At 38.8% G+C, this 11,039-nt stretch overlaps 1 long non-coding RNA gene across 1 annotated transcript; it reads left to right on the top strand.

The window, feature by feature from the left end:
• Window positions 1–9,771: 9,771 nt before the first annotated feature.
• On the top strand, window positions 9,772–10,772 carry LOC103375690 (uncharacterized). The gene is made up of 2 exons (XR_521237.1): window positions 9,772–9,827; window positions 10,415–10,772. It is a non-coding gene; the product is annotated as an uncharacterized LOC103375690 (long non-coding RNA).
• Window positions 10,773–11,039: the final 267 nt, after the last annotated feature.

Raw genomic sequence — 11,039 nt, 5'->3', positions numbered from 1 at the left:
CCGCCATCACCATAGCAAACAATTCAGATCAATCTCTTTGAGTGCAAATGTTTATTAACTGAGTGGTGATAAGGGAGACATCAAATGCTTTCATTTTATATTCTGTTTTTTTTGCATATGACCTATTTCAAATTGTGCAGCTTTAAAGAACTGAGAATCCCCCCTGAACAGATACGGTTCATCTACACTGAATATGTTGCTGTAAAAACATCCAGATTCTTGTGTAAAAACCTCCTCACTTCTGCCTCCCTCGACCCTAAATCATGCCTTCAGGACTTCACACTCATCCTCGTTGAGAGTCTGCAAATTCCACTCTGCAACTAGGAGACCATTTCCCCCTGAAAAAAAAAATCCTCTAATTTGTTTCTGACCTGCTCCAGTAAACTCAGCCTGACCCCCGAGATTAGCGGCAGAATCGTTTATTCCTCCGTCTCCTCCCTTCAGCCGCCGTCTTTAGGTGTCAGAGGGATGAGAATCTTTGCGGCTGTTAATAGGAGGGCAAATGGCAGGTAAGCCGGTGCCGCTCGTCCTCTTTTCTATTCTGGCGTACGAGGAATCTGACAGGAACAAGGCAGGGGTTAACAAAGCAAGACGGGGGCAGTCTGGCCCCTGCAGGTCCTTGTCACAGTCTCTGACCCCTCAAGGTCTTTGCAACGGGACCCAGACCAAACAGCAGCCCGACAAAGAGGCTTCACCTGTGAGGGCTGCTTTCAGCTTTACTGGAGCTGAAATGATGTGTCTCCATGTGCTGCCATAATGACACAGACACCTACAGAGAAGGAAGATTTCTACAGAATAATATAAAAAAAAAGGTGTTCGCAAAAAAAAAAAAAAAGGAAAAGATGGGCCTCGGTACCACTTTTCACACCACTGACTGAGGAAAAGGCATTTGGAATAATTATATGTAATTACAATATTGCATTAGCATATCAATTAGCCTCTTAATTCCTTTAATTGGAAAAGCCTTTTTTGACACTTGGCAGACATTTAGTGCCATGGAGGATAATTGTGGGATACTTAGCACACCGCACAAGATGCTCTTTCATGACACTTCAAATATATTTCAGCAAAATGGAAAAAGAAGCCCAGCATTTTGACCATTTCGTGTTCGTAAAAAGCTGCCAAAAAGAAGCACGCGGAGCACTTTTACACCTCTAAATGCTTTTTATGTAAGGTATTAAGCGCCAGCCATGTGTCATGAAAACGCACTGGGGTATAATATTCTTGGCAAGTGCTGCTTGTCCCGTGTTTCGCAGTACATGGAGCTTGTCGTACATTTAATGGCACAACATGCAGCGTGCGGCACTTGATGCCTGACGAAACCGGACAGCTTCCACATGTGTAAAAGCACGGACCGTTCTCATGTGTAAAACCGTAAGTGAATGTTGTCTGATGTCTTCAAAGTGAGAGTTTTGCTGCTGGTCTTCGAAGGCTTCGCATGTCTGCCTCCACACGAACCGTAATTCTTCAAGGAACACACATGTTAAAGTGCCAGAAACGTCTCTCAGACTTCTTGGTCCAGGTTGGTATCAGATCAGATCAAACAGATCAGCATCAGGTTTCCAATGTATTGGTAAGAAATGTTTAGGATTATTTTACACAATTATTGTTTTGTGCACCCCTATGAACTGAAACAAGTCATTCTTTAACAGAAGCATGACTGCAAAGAAAACAAAAACTCACTTTTTCATCCACTAAACAAACACAGCCATTTACAAAAGACCTATTGCTCTCCAAATATTGGCTGCTGGAGGTGTTGTTAAGTATTTTATTTATTCTCTTTACATGCTGGAGCATGTTATTTGGATGTTCTTATACAGAGCACTTTGTATATAGATATTAACACTGAAGGAATCCATCAACTAGGTTTGTTTTATATGCAAGATGAAACTGTTTTGCGTGTGAGGGGATGTTAGGTGACCATTTAATGTGAATTTATAGGGATGTATGATATATCGGCAGCCACATCGGTATCAGCCGATATTAGTGTTTTTTTTCTGATATATCGGTATCGGTCCGATGAACAAATTTAGCCGAAATGAAAAACCGATGATTGTCTCACATTCGCGCCTTCGTCTCTATGTTTGATATTGCTGCTATTTCACAGATGTTTTTACTTAAACTGGACTTGAACATTAAATATGTTAAAATATGTTTTGCTTTTGTTACGTAATAAAGAAGACTATGTGGTCTAATTTGGTACAGGCTTCTTCTGAATAGTTTTCACGTTCTCACAGTGCTATATACTTATACTTGTTTTTCGGTGTGAACAAAAATTGAATATCGACATTGGTAATATCGGTTATCGACGATATCAGAAATCTTAACATAGGATATCGGTATCGGCAAGAAATTTTAATATCGTGCATCCATAAACCCCTATAAGATATATCATGTAACAACAAAACAAACAAACAAACTTAGTCAATCTAATAGACTAGTCAACAAAAGACATAAAGAAACAGTGATGGCATGAATGAAAACATAAGCAAGCTGTTGTCAGACAAAAATGAAAACATTTTTTGGGAATAAACGTACTTATGATAAGGAACGGATATGTGAAGGTGACTTACTCCAAAAAGAAATATATAAACTTGTTTACCAACCTTCTGAGGGGACAATAAAGCAGAGCTGATCAGGGCTTGTTAGTGTATAAACTGATGGAACAAAAAACTGTTTCAGTCAGTGAGGATAGTCAAAGTTAATGCATTTAAAGCTAAATTGCTACCGGTGAAGCTGATATCTTATATCAAGCAGAAGCCATCTGAGTCAAACGCTGTGCATTAGTGTGTGAAAAAAGAGCAAACTATGACTCTGCAGAGTCTAATTTACACAACACTGAGGGGATGAAGATCAATTTTAGAGACATCCTGGTAAACAAAGCCTGCATATTCCATTGCTGGTTGTATAACAAGTGCAACGATTCTCTTTCTAACACTGAGCGTAAATGATACGGAACGCCAAACATGACTGTTTTCATGATATGATCAGTAAAGTCAGAGTCAGTCCACACACATAAATGAATATATTTTTGCTCTACTTCCTACAGGGCTTTACCATTATTACAGGTTAGGGCAAGAGAACAATAAACGTGCCGTTCCTCCTGATTTTTAAACAGTACATTCATACTGCACACATCCTTTGACGACACATACTGAAGATGATGAATTGAGTCAGAATTCAGGGACTGTCCAGATCACAGTGTTTTCAACCTGCACTCAAACAGGCCCTGAGACCAGAAACCAGCTCTCACACTGGGCTTTCTGCTACGTCCCACTGACCTTGGGTCGATGTTGTTCGCACCAGAGTCGGAGTCTGCTCTCTGCATGTTTTAACAGAAACCACGATTTGGTGTTTTTACACCTCTGCCTCTTTGGGGGTCACTGCTCGAGACCAACATAGTGTGGAACAACTAGATTTAAGGCAGAGACATACTTCTGCTCGTCACTAACACTGAGCTAATAACTGAGGGTGTTTTTCTGGCCTGTATTATTTAATAGGAGTTCCAGATACTAATATCCTAAAAGAGCCAGGATATCAGTATCTGGAACTCCCAACTTGTCAGTCAGAACTGCTGAAGCCTCTCGGATGAGAGGGGAAACGTCTTCAAGGAACTCAAGCAAGTCCAGTTGCTACGATTAGTCTACGAGTTTAAGTGGGTGTGTTTGTTCAAAACACCATTTCAGTAAACTGTGTCTAAGAAGTGTGGCAGCTGATGATCTTTGTGCTGTAACATGTTGAAAATGCTTCACTTCTTGCATTTAGTCAAATAGTAACTAAACTACTGAACCGTGACTGAATGCTTTAAGTCAAAGTCACACAACTGCCTCTGTGGAAGAATGTGAAAAAGTATGTAGAGCGCCACTCAGATAAGGCTTCAGAAAGCACTTAACACCTTAAAACAGATCTGGTTTGAATAGTCAAGTTCATCGACTACAACTTTTTTGAGCTGAGCATCAATTTGTTTGGGATTGTTCTGCTTGTGGGGAATCAGGAGTACGTGTCACAAACAGATCCTACGATAAAATAAAGTCTGCATCTGAATTTCAGGGTTTTTTTTCCCCCCCTCGGTCTTCTGGTCACCTTTTCGACATCTACCAGATGCTTTTTCCATCCAGGCAGCAGCACGTTTTCAAGTGCCCTAACTGATCAATTCAGTAACACAATGCAATTTTCTTTTACCTTATTGAATACAGGCCGGCCTTATTTCATTACAGGACATTAAATGGAGTGGGAGGTCAGCAAGTTCAGAGAGCTGGTAAACAAGGAAATAAAACGGAAGGAGAAGGTGAAGCTCACAGTAAACAGCCCGCATAAATTCTGCATGATTATATTGTGTTGATCCTTAACAGCAATCAATCAGTTGAGGCCCAAGACACAGAAGGCTTTAAATGGGGCAAAATGATCTTTATTATGATATTGTTTTTACTTAATTTATAGGGACTAAATGTTTGAAGGTGTTGCTATGATTATCACTTCTGCTAATATTCATTTTGAAATGGATTCAACAAATTAGTCAACAATTTCTAACATTAATGTTTTAAATGTTGCTGTACGACACCAAATTGTACAAAATGTCCTCGAGGTAAAAGAAAGCATGACGCTAATGCTAATCAGGCCAGTTTCCTTTATAGCAGGATTTCTTTCGTGATCATTTTTATTTAATCAGACTGAGCCACTGCCCTTCATATGTGGAATGACATTAAACATGTCTGCTAAAGGTGACGTTTGAAAAAAAAAAGAAAAAAGAAACCAGCCGTGATTTAGCATATTGGCATGTTTTCCCAACTTCTGCTCGTCTCTGTCTCTCCTGCCTATCTGACTGTGTCTCTGTTAGTGAGCAGTAAACGTGCAAACAAGCACATAAATATATTATTGTGTTTCGACTTTGTAATTCTGATGTACGTGGAAAAAACAAAGCTCAGAATTTTGTCACATGAACACCAAGAATTTAATGTCCCCAGTTTCAGCTGAGCCAGACTCCCACCTGGACTCTTAACTTGTGGCATTACAGACTTTGTCAACCTGAAAATGACTTTTAATTTCCTAATAAAGGATTCACGCAGGGGGTCTGGAATGTACCAACTGTAAAACAAACCGAGCCGCCCAATGAGCTTTCTCGTTAAACAGATTATTAAATAAAAAATGTGTTAACTGTTCAAAAATGTCAGCTATCCCTCTCCTCGTGCCCTTTTGCCTTTGCTAAGCTCTCCCGCAAAGACTTAAGGACCCCCTGCAGCGCTGCGCTGCTCAGCAGCTTTCCAAATAAAGTCTCGGTGTGTACACACAGTAACCATAATTCACCTCCCCAGCGGTGAAAGCAGTGAAGGTTCAAAGTTCAGTAGCACTTGGTGCTTTTTCATGTAAGGGTTTAATGGCTTATCTAACTGCTACTACAGGAACCGAACTCATGTAAAGCCTGTTGCACACAAATAACTTCAGCATGTCTTACTTTAAGGCCTATTTATTGTATTTGTCTTCAAACTGTCACTCAACACAGGGAGGTTGAGTTCGTTGCATCTTGTTGTTTGACAAGTTGCTCTTTGTTGTGTATAATAATCATATGAGAATAACTGGATTCAAAGTAATAGCTTATCTGTTGACATGTTGACATGGAGCTCTATATACTAGATAACATTTATTATAAAGACACTGACAGGATCTTCCACTTCTCTTCTTACAAGTGTGTAAATAGTCATCTCTGCGGTTCTTTTCTTTTCAGCCGACATAATACAGAATGTGAGTGTGTGCTGTACATAAAAAGCTAATTAAAACAGCTCTCAAGTTGATTGAAAAGGATTATAATTCACGATATTTCCCGTCTTTAACCGTAATTAAATGATGAAAAGCAGGTCATATTTGTGCTTAGCATCTAAATGCATCATAACTCACATGATCCGGCAGATCAAGAAAATGTTTGCTCGTTTGAGCCTTTAATAACCAGAAACCGCACACAGGCTGGTCATGTCTGGAGGACAGAGCTGATAACGCTTTGATCTAATATAAAATGGGTGATTGAGTTGGGAAAACGTTTCCTCTCACATGAGGGGTTCACGTGGAGGGGAAGTGAGACAGATTTTCGCACGTGAGCCGGTAAATGAAATCAGGCATGGGGTTTGAGTGACTCATCCCACCATAATGGGTGATGGGAGGTTGAGTAGGCGCTTCTCTGCAGCACACAATGTCCAGCTGTAAGGCCGTAAGTGGTCCTCTGCAGAGGTTCACAGAACAAATAATAGCTGCTGCACAGACACATTCCAAAAAACGGAAAATTAATCGAAAAAAACAGATGTCACATGGACTCAATTGAGTGGAAATGATTTTTAATTTTAGCAGAACAAAATGTTTTTGGTGTTCATTCAAAATGTTTTATATTTGCCAGTAAAATTATTGAAATAAGTTGACATTTCGGGAAACATGCTTATGTGCTTTTTTTGGTTTTAGAGTTAGTACTGAAGGTACTGTCATGTGTGCATGGTACAAATATGAGCTACAGCTAGATGCCATGACTGAGAACAATGCCAAACAAATGTGTCTACTAGCACCTCTAAAGACAACTAAGAGACATGTCATACCACCTCTGTTTACTCCATATAGAACATAAAAATGTCAAGAAAATAATCAAAATGACATCCTATTATGTGCAAGTATATTTGATGGGCAGGTGTAGTAACTTCCTGGAGTCTTGATTTCACCAGGAAACCAGTGAAGACAGTAAATGATTGTTGATTTACAGAATGTTGCTCCTGAAAACATGGTTTCAAAGCTTTAAGTGTTTCTAAATATCATTACAGACTCATGTTTAAATATGCTAAAACCTGCCAACCTGCTTAGTTAAACATTTATGAACCTCCAGTAGATTTGGAAGTCATGTGATCTTTAAAAAAGAAGAACAACAAAAAACATCGAACAAATAAAATTACACCATTTATCAGAGACAGAAACTGAAACAGAGAAAAAGATCTTTAACATTCTGATGTCTTCTGAACTAATGTTCTGTGATGTGGCTATCTGTTTGGAAATTTAACCAAATGTAAGCTTAAAATCTGACTATTTTAGCAAAAATCACTTTGTTCTTCTTGTCAAATCTAAACATTTGCCAAAAAATAAACCATTTACTTTGACAGGATTCTGTAAAATCAATAAATTCTGCGCTCTGAGGTGCAACTATGACGACATCAGTGACTCAGCTGTAACCAACAGCCATGTAATAATATAACAATGTAAAAAATCAGTACAGAGGAGACATATAGTAGAAACAAATAGTAAGTAGTGGTAACAGTATTGTAGATTTTCTTTTGTAACGTTGTGAAATGAGTTTTCTAGGACTTCTAGTCATGGCTGCTGTTTCCATAGAGGTGCTTTATATTGCAGAGAAAGGAACCTCGAGCTGCTTGTTTAACATTCAAAACTCTTTTTAAAATCTTTAAGCGTTTGACAGGTAGAACTGGACGTCCACTAATCACAGTTTCCAGCTTTGCATGTTGAAGTGGTGAGACAATAAAATCAAAAATTGCTTCGGATGATCAGGGGATGAGGTGTGTGAGTGTGAATGAGAGGAACTGATCTGTATAAAATCTAATCCAGTTGATTTTGGGGGGCCTTTAAAAAAAGTAATTGCCAAACAAATAAAGACAAACGAAGGTCACACGTGTCAGTTTTTAAACAGATATTTATCACCGTATTAGACTAAGTTTACATCATTTTCTCTGAACATTCATATCATTTTGTCTGATCACTCAATTTTGATGCGGGAAGATGAAATCGCTTTATATCATGAAAAGAAAAGAAAAAAATCCAAAACTAATCTTCAAGGCTTTATCAGTGAAAGCGATGGTGGTTAGTCTCTTAATTAGACACTTCAGCTAAATCAGACGCTTGATTCTCTGATTTGTTGCTGCTGAAGTCACTTTATTGTTCCGGTAGCAGCATGCAAAATGTAAAAGTGATTTACTCTTGGCTCAACCACCTTTACATAATACCTGCTGTACACACAGTGCAACATACTCGACACAGCGTGCGTATAACGTGTCCCCCCAGTGTGCTCACAAACTTCACCAGCGCTGGCAGACTGCCAGGCCGAGCGGACTGCAGGGGTCCCGTGTTGTGTAACAGCTCTTTTGTCTGAAATTCATCGTCCAAATTATGCTACAAAAAGGGGAGTTGCGGAGAATGTGTGCTGAATGTAAAGAATGCTATTGATTGCATTTCTAAAGAATTCCTGTGAGTTACATCCAAGGGTCACACAGCTGGACGTCCAGCGTGGGTCAGATATTATGTACAGCTTGAGTTTGTGCTGTACGACACACAGAGAGGTTGTCATATTTGAAGAACATGAAACTTTTTTAGTCAATAAAACTGTAGGAGCCATGAGTAAGTCTCTATTTTTGTTTTTAGGTTTGGACTGATGTCACAAAAGCAATTTGTGAAATGTTGTTCTTAAAGGTGCTATACAAATAAAGTTATTATTATTGTTATTATCATTATGACATACTGTATAGCCATATAGCCATAGGACTGCTGTTAAAGCACATGAATGAGTGTAACCCTCAAATTGTTTTTGTGAGGAGATAAAGCAGCCGGTAAGGATGTCCTCAATGTTAGGGTTAGAAGAGTATGAAACAGGATTTAACCGGGAAAAACATCTTTAACGAGGCCAAAAAATGACACCCATGGGTTCCAGTTAGTCAAAAAAAAGCTGTCATCGATGAATTTACCCACTATGTTTAACAAAGTTATTTTAATTTCATTTTATCCAACTGAGCTTTGCACATCTCCTAGAAAACTACACCTGACACAGGGCTGGGTCCAGAGGGGTGGAAATGAAACCTTTGTCATAGGACTAAACATGATACATCATTGGAAAGGACTTGATCAGGGGAGTAAGATTACATCAGTCTGGAAGCTCAAAGTTGCTCTTGCTCAGAGATATTGACCTTTGAACTTTGACTTTGGTGCATCTTTTAAAGCTTCTAATTCAACAATGAAAGGGGCTAGAATCATGGGACCAACTGTTATACAAAGCTCTTGACTTCTGCTGTCATATCGGCTGTTGCCTGATGTTCTCACCAGCAGGGGCATCACAAAATGTGGTAAAAAAAATGTAATTTCACTTATGCATATCAATTTCTTTTGTAAAGTCAGTTCAAATAAACATGTTCCTCATTAATTTAAACCCCTTAATGCACCTAAAGTTTTATATTTCAGCCTCCATTTAGGAGAAACAGCTATTTTGAAGAAAGAACTACAACTTCCAGTAGCGTTACAATACAACGTGATTGGACATGCCATGAAATATGTAGTTCTTCTTGGGGTTTACAACTAGGGTTGTGTTTTTGTATTAATAAACTAACATCAACGGATTGAAGTACTGACAAATGTGCTACTGTTAAAGCAAATACGTGTAGTATGAAAAAAGTGTAAAAGAGTACATTGTACTGTGGTATTTTTTGTGTTTTTATTACACTGGCAGCGTTTGGGGGAAATTTGCACTTGTTGCTGGTGTAACACAAGTTATGAATATGGAGGAATTGATAAATAGTGGAATGTTATTAGGTAACTGTATTCATCATTTAGTTCAGATGTATTTAGAAATGTGTTGAATGTTGGAATTTTGATTGTCTTGGCTTGCCGTATTTTGAGGAGGCGGGATCATCTTAACTGAAGCCAATCAGGATGGACGGCTGCTCAGCTTTGTTCCAGACGTTTCCCTTAGTTACTGTCACTCTTTTCCTGCTAGCTTGACTGATGTAAGGCCTTAGCTAAAAATGAGACACGATATTGGCAGCCTGAAGATGTATTACATGCATGTACATGATTTTTCAACGGTGAGTTCAGGGTAGAGGGAACATGTTTAGCTTGGACAACATTGAAAGTCGCTAGTTAAGTCACGTAATGACCGCATTCGTGTGCAAATTCGGCTATTAGCATTTGAGCTAGCGCGAAGCGGCGCTAACGGCTAACGATGACGAGCGTTAATGTTAGCATCAACTTTAAGCTACAAGCTATTTCTTACCTTGGTTATCAGAGGGAATGTTGAAATGTTAATAAAAGTATATGTTGTTTAATAGAATGTGTAGTTTGAGAGCAGTTACAAGTTGTTAAAGCTGAGGCTGAATTTTTAGTGTATTTTCTATGTTACCAGTAGGCCTTTGGCAAATGAGGAAAATTACGCACGCAATTCATTTAAGCCTTAGTGTTGCAATATTGTAATTTAACTGGTTTAATGCTGAGTCATGCAATTGTATATTTATGTACTTTATGATAACTGTTAAGAATGCTATTGATATACAGTATAAGATACAATAAGAGATGATGTTGGGTTATAGTTTGATGTTGTATATCTTGTTGACTAGATCAGATACCAGTGTAAGAAATAGTAATCTGAGGGAAATGTTATGACCTTATCCATCAGGTCAGGTTTTTATGAAGGGAGGAATTGGACAGAACAGAGCAGGACCAGAAGTTCCAGTGAGCTGGTAGGCGAGCCACCAACCTTGGAGATCCTAGACCGGGGGAGAGTGAGATAGAGCGATCCAGTCTGGTTTGAAAGCACTCATCTATACACTGACTCATTGGACCTCATTGAATGGATATACACACACCCTGGGCCCCAACATTTTCTTTATTCTTTCAGTAAAGGACAGAAAGAACTTTTTTTTTCTTTTTTTTTCTAGTGTGCACACTTAAGTTGTCTAATTTTATTTGTTTTGGGTATTTGAAATTCACACTGTGACATTTCCTATTTTTTCAATATAATCATTCATATGCCATTACTGTGTGTGGTGTTCATTATTGTCATTCATTCACTCAAGGCTCCAGTCGTTCCAACGGATCTTCTGACACTGGTCCATTATTATCTGCTTTGAATTCATCCATAACAATTCATAATTACTCGAAACAGGTGTTACACTAAGGCAGGGGTGTCCAATCCTGGTCCTCGAGGGCCACAGTCCTGCATTTTTTAGATGTTTCCCTCTTTCAACACACCTGATTCAAATGATCAGGATTGTTATCAGGCTTCTGTAGAGCTTGATGAT

Source organism: Stegastes partitus, unplaced genomic scaffold, assembly GCF_000690725.1.
Source record: "Stegastes partitus isolate 25-593 unplaced genomic scaffold, Stegastes_partitus-1.0.2 Scaffold2784, whole genome shotgun sequence".
Classification (NCBI taxonomy): Eukaryota; Metazoa; Chordata; class Actinopteri; family Pomacentridae; genus Stegastes; species Stegastes partitus.
Note: the sequence above shows the minus strand (reverse complement) of the source record. Positions and strands in the feature narration are given on the sequence as shown.